We start from the raw sequence: 12,683 nt of genomic DNA, 5'->3' as shown, positions 1-12,683 counted from the left end.
CCCCCAGTTAATGGAGCTAGCAAATTATCTTTACCCCCAGGGTGCAAATTTTTTCCTTCCCCAAGGCTGGGAGGACGGCTCCAGGTGCTCACCAGGGTCTATCTCAGGCTGAAGCTGGCTTGGTGGGGGGCACGGTAAAATATATGCAAGTACTTAGCTTTTCCCGAGAGCACCCTTCTCCTCAGGTTCCAGAGTTGTGAGTGGGCTGTGTGGCTGGCTGCTTCTCCCTGAGGAAACTGTGGCCGAATGCTAGGACCAGCCGGCCGCTGCAGCCACTCCAGGAATGGTGCCTGGGGCCTCCCCGCGATTCAGGTCCAGTAACTCCTCTCCGCTTCTGAATGGTCTCTTCCTTCCCCTGCCCCTCAGTTCGTAGTCTAAGCTTGCCTTTGATGCTCAGGGCTCCCAGCTTGTCACAAATATACTCGTTTCACTTGTTTTTTCAGGTCTTTGTCGTAAAGAGGGCTCGATGGAAGTGTCTGTCTATTCTGCCACCTTGGCTCTGCCTGTCTGGAGTTCCATAATTCACTTTTATGATGTAAAATATATGGGGAAAAAGTCTCTTTTCTCTTAGGTTCTCTCTCATGTTTTATACGAAGAAATTAAATCATTTATTGAAGGGGAGATAAAGGACCTTAGGAAAGCATGATACAAACAATTTCCTCACAGGAATTAACAAGAAAAAGTTGGTAGAGAAAAGTTATCTGTTGTCCAATCAGCATTTTCCCTAAGAGAAAACATAAATACATGAATCCTTGTGTTAACAAGTATGTTGTTGGTTAAAGGATTGTTCCAAAGTATTTTTCTAACTTTAATTAACATTTGCTACATCATATCCTTTTTCTTAGTTACAGTGCTACTGTAGCAGAAATACCAGAAGTATTGTTTAGTAAAGAGTCAGCAAAAAAGAGGAAGACCCTCAACAAGTTGGACTGACAGAGTGGCTGCAACGGTAGGCTCAACCATAACAAGCATTGTGAGGATGTTGCAGCACAGGGCAGTGTTTCTTTCTGTTGTACATAGGGTCGCTATGAGTTGGAACCGACTTGTCAGCACCTAACAACAACACATATCCATAGGTAAAAATAAACGTTTTTTTTCTAGGCTTCTTGGACAATCCAAGTGAATATTTTCTTTTTCGATGTGTGTTGAATATTTTTCTTTTTCGATGTGTGTTTAGATGACATCTATTATACACGTAAGTCAATGATTTATTCGTAGCTAGTGGTTAAGAGCTACGGCTGCTAAACAAAAGGTCGGCAGTTCGAATCCACCAGGCCATCCTTAGAAACCGTAAGGGGAAGTTCTACTCTGTCCTATAGGGTCGCTATGAGTTGGAATCGACTCAGCGGCAATGAGTTTGGTTTGGTTTTGGTTTATCTATGAAATTATGCTGAACTAATTACTAACCAGTTGCTGTCCATTCAATTCCAACTCGTGGTGACCCTATATATGTTAGAGTACAACTGTTTATTTTGCTCCCTAGGATTTTTTTTTTTAAATGTGCTTTAGATGAGGGCTTATAGAGCAAATCAGTTTCTCATTAAACAATTAATACACATACTATTTTGTGACACTGGTTGCCAAACCCTTGATGTATCAACAACACTCTCCCCTTCTCAAACTTGGCTTCCCCAATATCAGCTTTCTTGTCTCCTCCTTACCCCACGTTTGTTGTGCCCATTTAGTTTCCTTTTGTTTTATGGGCCTGACTCATCTTTGGCTGAAGGGTGAACATCAGGAGTGACTTCAGCACTGAGTTAAAAGGGTGTTCAGGGGCCATACTCTCTGGGCTTCTCCAGTCTCTGTTAGACCAGTAAGTCTGGTATTTCTTTGTGAGTTAGAGTTTTGTTCTACATTTATATTCAGCTCTATCCAGGACTTTCTATTATGATCCCTGTCAGAGCAGTCGGTGGTGGTAGCTGGGCACCATCTAGTTGTGCTGGACTCAGTCTGGTGGAGATTGTGGTAGTTGTGGTCCATTTGGATGAATCTTTCCCTTGTGTCTTTGGTTTTCTTCATTCTCACTTGTTCCAGATGGGGTGGGACCAGAGGAATACCTTAGATGGTTGCTCACAAGATTTTAAGACTCCATATGCTACTCACAAAAGTAGGATGTAAAACAATTTCTTTATAAACTATGTTACTCCAATAGAGCTACATGTTCCCCTAGGCCACAGTCTGTAGCTCTCAGCCCAGTAATTCCATCCCTCAAGGAGTTTAGGTGTGTTTATGAAGCCTCCATGACCTAGCCTTGGTCAAATTGTGTGAGCTTTCCCAGTATTATCTACTGTCTAACTCTTCACCAAAATTACCACTTATCTATTGCCTATCTAGTATTTTTTTCTCCTCATCCCTCCCCTCTCTTGAAATCATCAGACATAGTTCCTTTTTGTGTGTAAACCTTTTCGTGAGACTTTATAATAGTGGACTCATATAATATTTCTCCTTTTGCAATTGACTTACTTCACTGAGCAAAATGCGATCGGATGCATCCATGTTGTGTGATGTTTCGCAGATTTATCATTGTTCTTTAGTGTTGCATAATACTCCATTGTGTGTACGTACCATAGGTTGTTTATCCCTTAATCTGCTGATGGACATCTAAGTTGTTTTTATTTTTTGCTATTGTTAATAATGCTGCAATTAACATGGGTGTGCATACGTCTATTTGTGTGATGTCTCTTATTTCTCCAGGATATATTCCTAAGAGTGGGATCGTTAGATCATACAGTATTTCTATTTCTAGCATTCTTAAGGAAGCACCATATTGTTTTCCAAAACTGTGGTATCATTTTGCACTCCCACCAGCCGTGCCTACAAGTTCCAATCTCCCCGCAGCCTCTCCAACATTTGCTTTTTTTTTTTTTAATTCGTGCCAGTAATGTTGGGATGAGATGGTATACCAATGTGGTTTTAATTTGCATTTCTCTAATGGCTAGTGTCTTGGTTACCTAGTGCTGCTGTAACAGAAATACCACAAGTGGATGGCTTTAACAAAGACAGATGTATTCTCTCACAGTCTGGTAGGCTGCAAGTCCAAATTCAGGGCATCAGCTCCAGGGGACAGCTTTCTCTCTCTGTCACCTCTGGTGAAATATCCTTGTCATCAATCTTCCCTTGGTTGAGGAGCATGTCAGGTGCAGAGACCCCAGGTACAAAGGATGCTCTTTGCTCCCAGTGCTGCTTTCTTGGTGGTATGAGGTCCCCATGTCTCTCTGCTTGCTTCTCTCTTTTATATCTCAAAAGAGATTGGCTTAAGATACCATCTGATCTTGCAGATCTCATCAATATAACTGCCACTAATCCATCTCATTACATCATAGTGATAGGATTTACAATGCATAGGAAAATCACATCAGATGACAAAATGATAGACAATATTGGGAATCACGACCCAGCAAAGTTGACAGGTATTTTGGGGGGATACAATTCAATTCATGACAGCTAGTGACAGCATTTCCTCATATTAGCCACTTGAATATATTCTTTGGTGATGCATCTGTTCATATCCTTTGCCCATTTATTAATTGGATAGGATTTTCTATAGATTTTAGAGGTCAGACCTTTGTTGGATTTGTCATAGCCAAAAAAATTTCTCATAGTCTGTAGGTACTCTTTTTTACTCTTTTGGTGAAGTCTTTGGATGATCATAAGTGTTTGATTCTTAGAAGATCACAAGTTATCTAGCCTATTTTCTGTTATTTGTATATTGTTATGGTTTGTATCCTGCTTATGCTGTGTATTGGGACCTCTAGCATTGACACTATTTTTTCTCCCATGATCTTCATAGGTTTTGGTTTTATATTTAGGTCTTTGATCCATTTTGAATTAGCTTTTGTGTATGGTGTGAGGTATGGGTCCTATTTCATTTTTGTACACATGCACACCAAGTTTTGCCAGCACAATTTGCTAGAAAGACTGTCTTTTCCCCCATTTAATGGGCTTTGGGCCTTTGTCAAAGATCAGGTGGTTGGATTTACATCTGGGTTCTCAGTTCTGTTCCATTGGTCAATGTGTCTGTCCTTGTACTAGTACCATGCTGTTTGGACTACCATAGTAGGTTCTGAGGTCAGGTAGTACAAGTCCTCCTACTTTATTCTTCTTCTTCAATAGTGCTTCATTTATGTGGAGCCTCTTTCCTTTCCATGTAAAGTTAATGATTAGTTTTCCATCTTGTTAAAGAATGATGTTGATATTTGAATTGGGGCTGCATTGTATTTGTAGATTGCTTTGGGAAGAATTGACATTTTCGCAATGTTGAGTCTACCTATCCATGAGCATGGTATGTTTTTCTATTTATGTTGTTTTCTCTTGGTTTCTTGCAGTAGTAGTTTTCTTTGTGTGGGTCTTTTACATCCCTGGTTAGATTTATTTCTAAATATTTTATTTCTTTAGGGGCTATTATAAATGGTATTGTTTTCCTGATTTCCTTTTTGTCTCTCTCCTTATTGGTGTATAAGAATCCAACTGATTTTTGTATGTTTATCTCACATTCTGCTGCTTTGCTGAATCTTTCTATTAGTTGCAGTAGCTTTCTCCTGGAGTCTTTTGGATTTTTTGTGTATAGTATCATATCCACAAATAGGGACAGTTTTACTTCTTTGTTACCAATTTGGATGCCCATTATTTCTTTTTCTTGCCATACGGCTCTAGCTAGGACTTCTAGCACAATGTTAAACAGGAGCAGTGATAAAGGGCATCCTTGTCTTGCTCCTGTTCTCAAGGGGAATGTTTTCAGGCTCTTTCCATTAAGAATGATGTTGGCCGTTGGTTTCGTATAGATGTCCTTTATTATGTTGAGAGATTTCCCTTCTATACCTACTTTATTGAGAGTTTTTCTCAGGGCTGGATGTTGGACTTTGTTGAAAGGCTTTTCTGCGTCGATTAACATGATCATGTGGTTCTTTTTTTATTTTATTTGTGTGGTGGATTACGTTGATCAATTTTCTAATGTTGAACCATCCATGGATACCTGGTATGAATCCCACTTGTTCATGGTGAATTACTTTTTTGATCTGCTGATCTTTATTGTTTGCTTTCTTCTGATGGCTATGGACTTCTTTTGCTGTTCTCCTTCTCTGTTCAAGTTCTGTAGCTAATGTTTCTATTCTGCCCCTTTCTTCTTTTTTGATGTGTGCATGTATTGCTATCCCCCACGTGTCTGTCATCTTGTCGTACTGTGGGGGCTTGTGTGTTGCTGTGATGCTGGTAGCTATGCACCGGTATTCAGATGCCAGCAGGGCAACCCATGAAGGACAGGTTTCAGCTGAGCTTCCAGACTAAGACAGACTAGGAAGAAGGACCTGGCAGTCTACTTCTGAAAACCATTAGTCAGTGAAAACCTTATGAATAGCAGCAGAACATTGTCTGATATAGTGCTGGAAGATGAGCCCCCCCAGGTTGGAAGGCCCTCAAAAGACGGCTGGGGAAGAGCTGCCTCCTCAAAGTAGAGTCGACCTTAATGACGTGGATGGAGTAAAGCTTTCGGGACCTTCATTTGCTGATGTGGCACGACTCAAAATGAGAAGAAACAGCTGCAAACATCCATTAATAATCAGAACCTGGAATGTATGAAGTATGAATCTAGGAAAACTGGAAATTGTCAAAAATGAAATGGAACGCATAAACATCGATATCCTAGGCATTAGTGAGCTGAAGTGGACTGGTATTGGCCATTTTGAATTGGAAAATCATATAGTCTACTATGCTTGGAGTGACAACTCGAAGAGGAATGGTGTTGCATTCATCGTCAAAAAGAACGTTTCAAGATCTACCCTGCAGTACAATGTTGCCAGTGACAGGATAATATCCATACGCCTACAAGGAAGGCCAGTTAATATGACTATTATTCAAATTTACGCACCAACCACTAGGGCCAAAGATGAAGAAATAGAAGATTTTTATCAGCCACTGCAGTCTGAAATTAATCGAACATGCAATCAAGATGCATTGATAATTACTGGCTATTGGAATGCGAAAGTTGGAAACTCAGAAGAAGGATCAGTAGTTGGGAAATATGGCCTTGGTAATAGAAACAATGCTGGAGATCGAAGGATACAATTTTGCAAGACCAACGACTTCTTCATTGCAAATACCTTCTTTCACCAACATAAACGGCGACTATACACATGGACCTCGCCAGATGGAACACACAGAAATCAAATTGACTACATCTGCGGAAAGAGACAATGGAAAAGCTCAATATCGTCAGTCAGAACAAGGCCAGGGGCCGATTGTGGAACAGACCATCAATTGCTCGTATGCAAGTTTAAGCTGAAACTGAAGAAAATCAGAGCAAGTCCACAAGAGCCAAAATATGACCTTGAGTATATCCTACCTGAATTTAGAGACCATCTCAAGAATAGATTTGACGCATTGAACACTAGTGACCAAAGGAGTTGTGGAATGACATAAAGGACATCATCCATGAAGAAAGCAAGAGGTCATTGAAAAGACAGGAAAGAAAGAAAAGACCAAGATGGATGTCAGAGGAGACTCTGAAACTTGCTCTCGAACATCGAGCAGCTAAAGCAAAAGGAAGAATGAGGAAGTAAAAGAACTGAAGATTTCAAAGGGCCTCTCGAGAAGACAAGGTAAAGTATTATAATGACATGTGCAAAGAGCTGGAGGTGGAAAACCAAAAGGGAAGAACACGCTTAGCGTTTCTCAAGCTGAAAGAACTGAAGAAAAAATTCAAGCCTCGAGTTGCAATAGTGAAGGATTCTATGGGGAAAATATTAAACGACGCAGGAAGCATCAAAAGAAGATGGAAGGAATACACGGAGTCATTATACCAAAAAGAATTAGTCGATATTCAAACATTTCAACAGGGGGCATGTGATCAAGAACTGACAGTACTGAAGGAAGAAGTCCAAGCTGCTCTGAAGGCATTGGTGAAAAACAAGGTTCCAGGAATTGACGGAATATCAATTGAGATGTTTCAACAAACAGATGCAGCGCTGTAGGTGCTTGTTCGTCTATGCCAAGAAATATGGAAGACAGCTTCCTGGCCAACTGACTGGAAGAGAGCCATATTTATGCCTATTCCCATGAAAGGTGATCCAACCGAATGTGGAAATTACAGAACAATATCATTAATATCACACACAAGCAAAATTTTGGTGAAGACCATTCAAAAATGGCTACAGCAGTGTATCGACAGGCAACTGCCAGAAATCCAGGCCAGTTTCAGAAGTGGACGTGGAACCAGGGATATCATTGCTGATGTCAGATGGACCCTGGCTGAAAGCAGAGAATACCAGAAGGATGTTTACCTGTGTTTTATTGACTATGCAAAGGCATTCGACTGTGTGGATCATAACAAACTATGGATAACACTGCGAAGAATGGGAATTTCAGAACACACAATTGTGCTCACGAGGAAACTTTACACAGATCAAGAGGCAGTTGATCGGACAGAACAAGGGGATACTGATTGGTTTAAAGTCAGGAAAGGTGTGCGTCACGGTTGTATTCTTTCACCGTACCTATCTAATCTGTATGCTGAACAAATAATCCGAGAATCTGGACTATATGAAGAAGAACGGGGCATCAGGATTGGAGGAAGACTCATTAACAACCTGTGTTATGCAGATGACACAACCTTGCTTGCTGAAAGTGAAGAGGACTTGAAGCACTTACTAATGAAGATCAAAGACCACAGCCTTCAGTATGGATTACACCTCAACATAAAGAAAACAAAAATCCTCACAACTGGACCACTGGGCAACATCATGATAAATGGAGAAAAGATTGAAGTTGTCAAGGATTTCGTTTTACTTGGATCCACAATGAACAGGCATGCAAAAAGCAGTCAAGAAATCAAAAGATGCATTGCATGGGGTAGATCTGCTGCAAAGGACCTATTCAAAGTGTTGAAGAGCAAAGATGTCATCCTGAAGAATAAGGTGCGCCTGACCCAAGCGATGGTAGTTTCAATCACATCATATGCATGTGAAGGCTGGACAATGAATAAGGAAGACCAAAGAAGAGTTGACACCTTTAAATCGTGGTGTTGGTGAAGAATATTCAATACACTATCGACTGCCAAAAGAATGAACAAATCTGTCTTGGAAGATGTGCGGCCAGAATGCTCCTTAGAGGCGAGGATGGTGAGGCTGCGTCTTACATACTTTGGACATGTTGTCAGGAGGGATCAGTCCCTGGAGAAGGACATCATGCTTGGCAGAGTACAGGGTCAGCGGAAAAGAGGAAGACCCTCAATGAGGTGGATTGACACGGTGGCTGCAACAATGAGCTCAAGCATAACAACGATTGTGAGGATGGCACAGGACCGGGCAATGTTTCGTTCTGTTGTGCATAGGTTCGCTGTGAGTCGGAACTGACTCGACGGCACCTAACAACAACATGTATTGCTATAAACTGACCCCTGAGCTCTGCCTTTGTTCGTCCCAAAGGTTTTGGTATGATGTGTTTTGATTCTCGTTTGATTCTAGGCATTTTTTAATTCCATTTTTGATTTCTTCTATTACCCAGTGGATTTTATGAAGGGTGTCATTCAGTTTCCACATATTTAATGATTTTTCCTTGCTCTTCCTGTTGATTTCTACTTTGATGGTGTTGTGATCCAAGAAGTTACTTTGTATTATCTCAGTGTTTTTGTATATTGTTGAGGGTTGCTCTGTGGCCTAAGATGTAGTCTATCCTGGAGAACATTCCATGTGCACTGGAAAAGAATGTGTATTTTGCAACTGTTGGGTGGAGTGTTCTACATATGTCTATGAGGTCAAGCTGGCTGATTGTGACCTTTAGATCTTCTGTATCTTTGCTGAGTTTCTTTCTAGATGTTCTGTCCTTTACCAAGAGTGCTGTGTTTAATTCTCCTACTATTATTGTGGCACTGTCAGTTTCTCTTTTCAGTGCTGTTAGAGCTTGTTTTATGTATTTTGGGGCCCTGTCATTGGGTGCGCAGATATTTATTACGGGTATGTCTTCATGATAGATTGTCCCTTTAATCATTATATAATGCCCTTCTTTATCTTTTATGGTGGATTTTGTTTTAAATTCTATTTCATCTGAGATTAGTATTGCCACTCCTACTCTTTTTTGGTAGCTGTTTGCTTCATTTTTTTTTTTCCATCTTTTGACTTTTAATAAATTAATGTCTGTGTTTCTAAGGTGTGTCTCTTGTGGACAGCTTATTGATAGATTCTGTTTTTTCGTCCATTCTGTCACTCTCTTTATGGGTGCATCTAGGCAATTTACATTCAGCGTGATATTGATAGGTGTGAGTTTATTGCTGTCATGGTGTTGCGCTTTTTTTTTTTTTGTGGTGCTGACATTTTCTTTGTTCCTCTTACTTTCCTGTGCTGAAAATTCCTTTTGTTTGTGGATTCTTTTTGTTTGTTTGTTTCATTTTTGTAGATTTTGAGTTTACTGAGACTTTGTTTTTCTTCTTTACTTTGGTGAGTAGGTTTGTTAACTTTCTTTGTGTTTGCCTTGAAATTTACTCTTATCTTCCTAGGTATGAACCAGTCTTTTATTCCTTCTTATTGCCTTGACTTCCTCTTCATTTGAAAGTTCTATACCTACACCACGTATTTCATCTTCTATTGTTCTGATGTTGTTGTCATTTAAAGGTTAACCTCTTTGGTTCCCTGTTGTAAATCTTTTAGTTTCAATTTATCTTTTAGAGTTTATTACCTGGGTTGGTATCTGGCTGATGTGGTCTTGCATCCTAGACTTGGGCTATTATCTGATGTTGTTGGTTCTCTAACTGAAGAACTCTCTTTAGTAATTTTTGTAAGTTTGCTTTGGTTTTCACATATTCCCTTAATGTCTGCTTTTCTGGAAATGTCCTAATTTCATCATTATATTTGAGTGAGGGAAACCCTGGTGGCATAGTGGTTAAGAGCTACAGCTGCTAACCAAAAGGTTGGCAGTTCGAATCCACCAGATGCTCCTTGGAAACCCTATACGGCAGTTCTACTCTGTCCTATAGGGTTGCTATGAGTTGTAATCAACTTAATGGCAGCAGGTTTGGTTTTTTTCAGGTTTATTTGAGCGAGAGTTTTTGCAGGGTATATTATTCATGGTTGGCAATTTTTTCTTTCAAGGTTTTATGTATGTCATCCCATTGCCTTCTTGCCTGCATGGTTTCTGCTGCATCATCACAGCTCAGTCTTATTGTTTCCTCTCTGTATGTGAGTTTTTGTTTTTCTCGAGCTGCTCTCAGAATTCATTCTTTGTCTTTGGTTTTAACGAGTGTAATTACGATATGCCTTGGCGATTTTCTTTTGGAGTCTATCCTATATGGGGTTTGTTGAGCTTCTTGGATGATCAGCTTTTTATCTTTCATGATATCAAGGAAGTTTTCTCTCGGCAACTCTTCAAAGATCCTCTCTGTATTTTCTGGTTTCTCTCCCTGTTCTGGAACTCTGCTCACACGTAGATTTTTGGTTTTGATTGTATCCCACTTCATTCTCAGGGCTTCTTCATTTTTCTTCGTTCTTTTCTCTGATTTCTCCTTAAACAAAGTGGTATCTATATATTTGTCTTTCATTTCGCTGATCCTTTCATTGTTTCAAACCCGCTCCTAAGGCCTTCTATGACACTGTCCATTTCTGAAATCTTGTTCATCTTTTGGATTTCTAATCACTGTTTTTGTATGATTTTCTAGTTGTGAATTTATTTTGACATTTTGTTCATGTATTATTTTCCTGAATTTTTCCATTGTTTTGTCTGTCTTTTTCATGATTTTGTCTATTTTTTCTTCATTTTTGTCTGCTTTTTCCTTCATCTTTTGGATAGTATTAGAGATTTGAATTCCCTATCAGGTAGTTCTAATGCCCTTTCTTCTACTGGAAAGTTATGTGGAGTTTTAACTTGGACACCTACTGTAACCATCCTGTCTTTTTTTTTTTTTTAATAAATGTTTTGATATTATCTGCTGTCTTCAGGACATTCAGTAATTATTTTCTTCATTTATTGATAGTAGATTTGTTTTTGTCCTGCTTTTTTGTTTTATTTGGTTATGTCTGAGCAGGTGGGCTGGGCATTGTTCATTGTTTGCTCATCTGTGGGTACAATATTTCTCACCACCTTATCCAATGGGCAGGGCCAGTCACTCAGCTATGGCTCAGCAGGGTAGGTCCAGTGGAGGGGGAGGGTCCTGGGATGGGTCATTTGTGGCATGTACCAGAGCTGACAGGGCGTGGTCAGGTGGTATTGCAGGGCAGGTTCCCATAGAGGGTGCCTGTGCTGCTCAGGGGTGCAGTGACCAGCGCACAGTGCAGATACGCAGGTGGGTGGGGTGGATGTGATGTGTGGAGCTAAGTGGGTATGGGAAAGAAGAGAAAGAGAAGAAAGGAACAGACCAAAAATAAATAAATAAAAGTGGTGAGAGAGCCTGCCATTGGAGTGGTGTAGACCGAGGGAAGCCATGTGCTGGTGGCTTCCTAGCCAGGCAGTGTGGCACAGCCTGTCAAGAAGGGGCAGATACAGCACATGCAGCTAGGTAGGCAGCAGAAAGGAAAAGGAGGAAGGGAGAGAGAGATAAGAAACTGATTTAAAAAGAGAGAGAGAGAGAAAGGCACACGTGGCCAGGTGGTTGGGAGAAAGGAATGGAAGAAAAGTAGAGAGAGATGAGAAACCAAAAGGAAAAAAAGAAAAATGATGCTACATGGTTGGGAGGAAGGAAAGCAAGGAAGGTAGAGAGAAACAAGAAACTAAGAAAAAAAAGAAGGAAAAAAATTGCCCCAAGGGATCCCACCAGAAGCAGGTCCCCAGCCATGCAGTGCTGCACAGCCCGTCCAGAAGGAGCAGAGATGATACACAGGATAAGGAAGAAAGGTAGAGAGAGAGAAGAAACCAAGAAAAGAAGAGAAAAAAATGCCCCAAGGGAGCCCACTGGCATGGTGGCACAGACTGCGGACGGGGCTCCATACCCAAGCGGTGCTCCATAACCCATCAAGGAGTGGAGACATCATAGACCGCCAAGTGTTCAGGAGAAAAGAAAGGAAAGATGGTAGGGAAAGACAAGAGACCGAGAAAAGAGAGAAAGGAAAAAAAAAAAGCCTCAGGTGAGCCCACTGGCATGGTGGTGCAGAACAAGGAAGTGGCAATGCTGTACGGTCAGTCTAGAAGGAGCAGAGATGGCACGCAGTGCCAGGTATTTGGGAGAAAGTAAAAGAAGGAAGGTAGAGAGAGACAAGAAACAGAGAAAAAAAAAATAATGCCCCCAGGGAGCCCACCAGCTTGGTGGTGCAGACCAGGGAAGTGGCTCCCCAGCTCAGTGGCACTGCACTGCCTGTCAAGAAAGAGTGTAGATGGCACATGGAGCCAGGTGTTTGAGAGAAAGGAAAAGATGGAGGTGAGAGAGAGAGGAGGAACCAAAAGACGCCAAAAAAAAAAAAAAAGAAGAAGAAGAAGAAGCAACAGCCACAAAAAAATGGCACTGAAGGAGCCAGTCCATGTTGGTGGGGTGAATCCAAGCAGCAAGGAGCTGGTGTCTCCTCAGCCTAGTGACCACAGCCTGTTGGAAAGCAGCAGAGGCCAAGAAGGGGGAAGGGTGGGGGGTGGGAAAGCATGTACTGCTGGTTACCAGGTGCTCTGTCTCCTGCTGGGAGCTCCATGAAGCTCCCTTCCTGTACTCCCAGTCCACTGTTCTTGGTGGCTGAGGGGCCCAAGATAGTGAATCCGTGCTGTGTTAGCTGATAGGGGAC

The sequence above is a fragment of the Loxodonta africana genome, chromosome 26 (assembly GCF_030014295.1).
Source record: "Loxodonta africana isolate mLoxAfr1 chromosome 26, mLoxAfr1.hap2, whole genome shotgun sequence".
Taxonomy (NCBI): domain Eukaryota; kingdom Metazoa; phylum Chordata; class Mammalia; order Proboscidea; family Elephantidae; genus Loxodonta; species Loxodonta africana.
The sequence above is the reverse complement of the archived record's forward strand: the minus strand, read 5'-3'. Positions refer to the sequence as shown.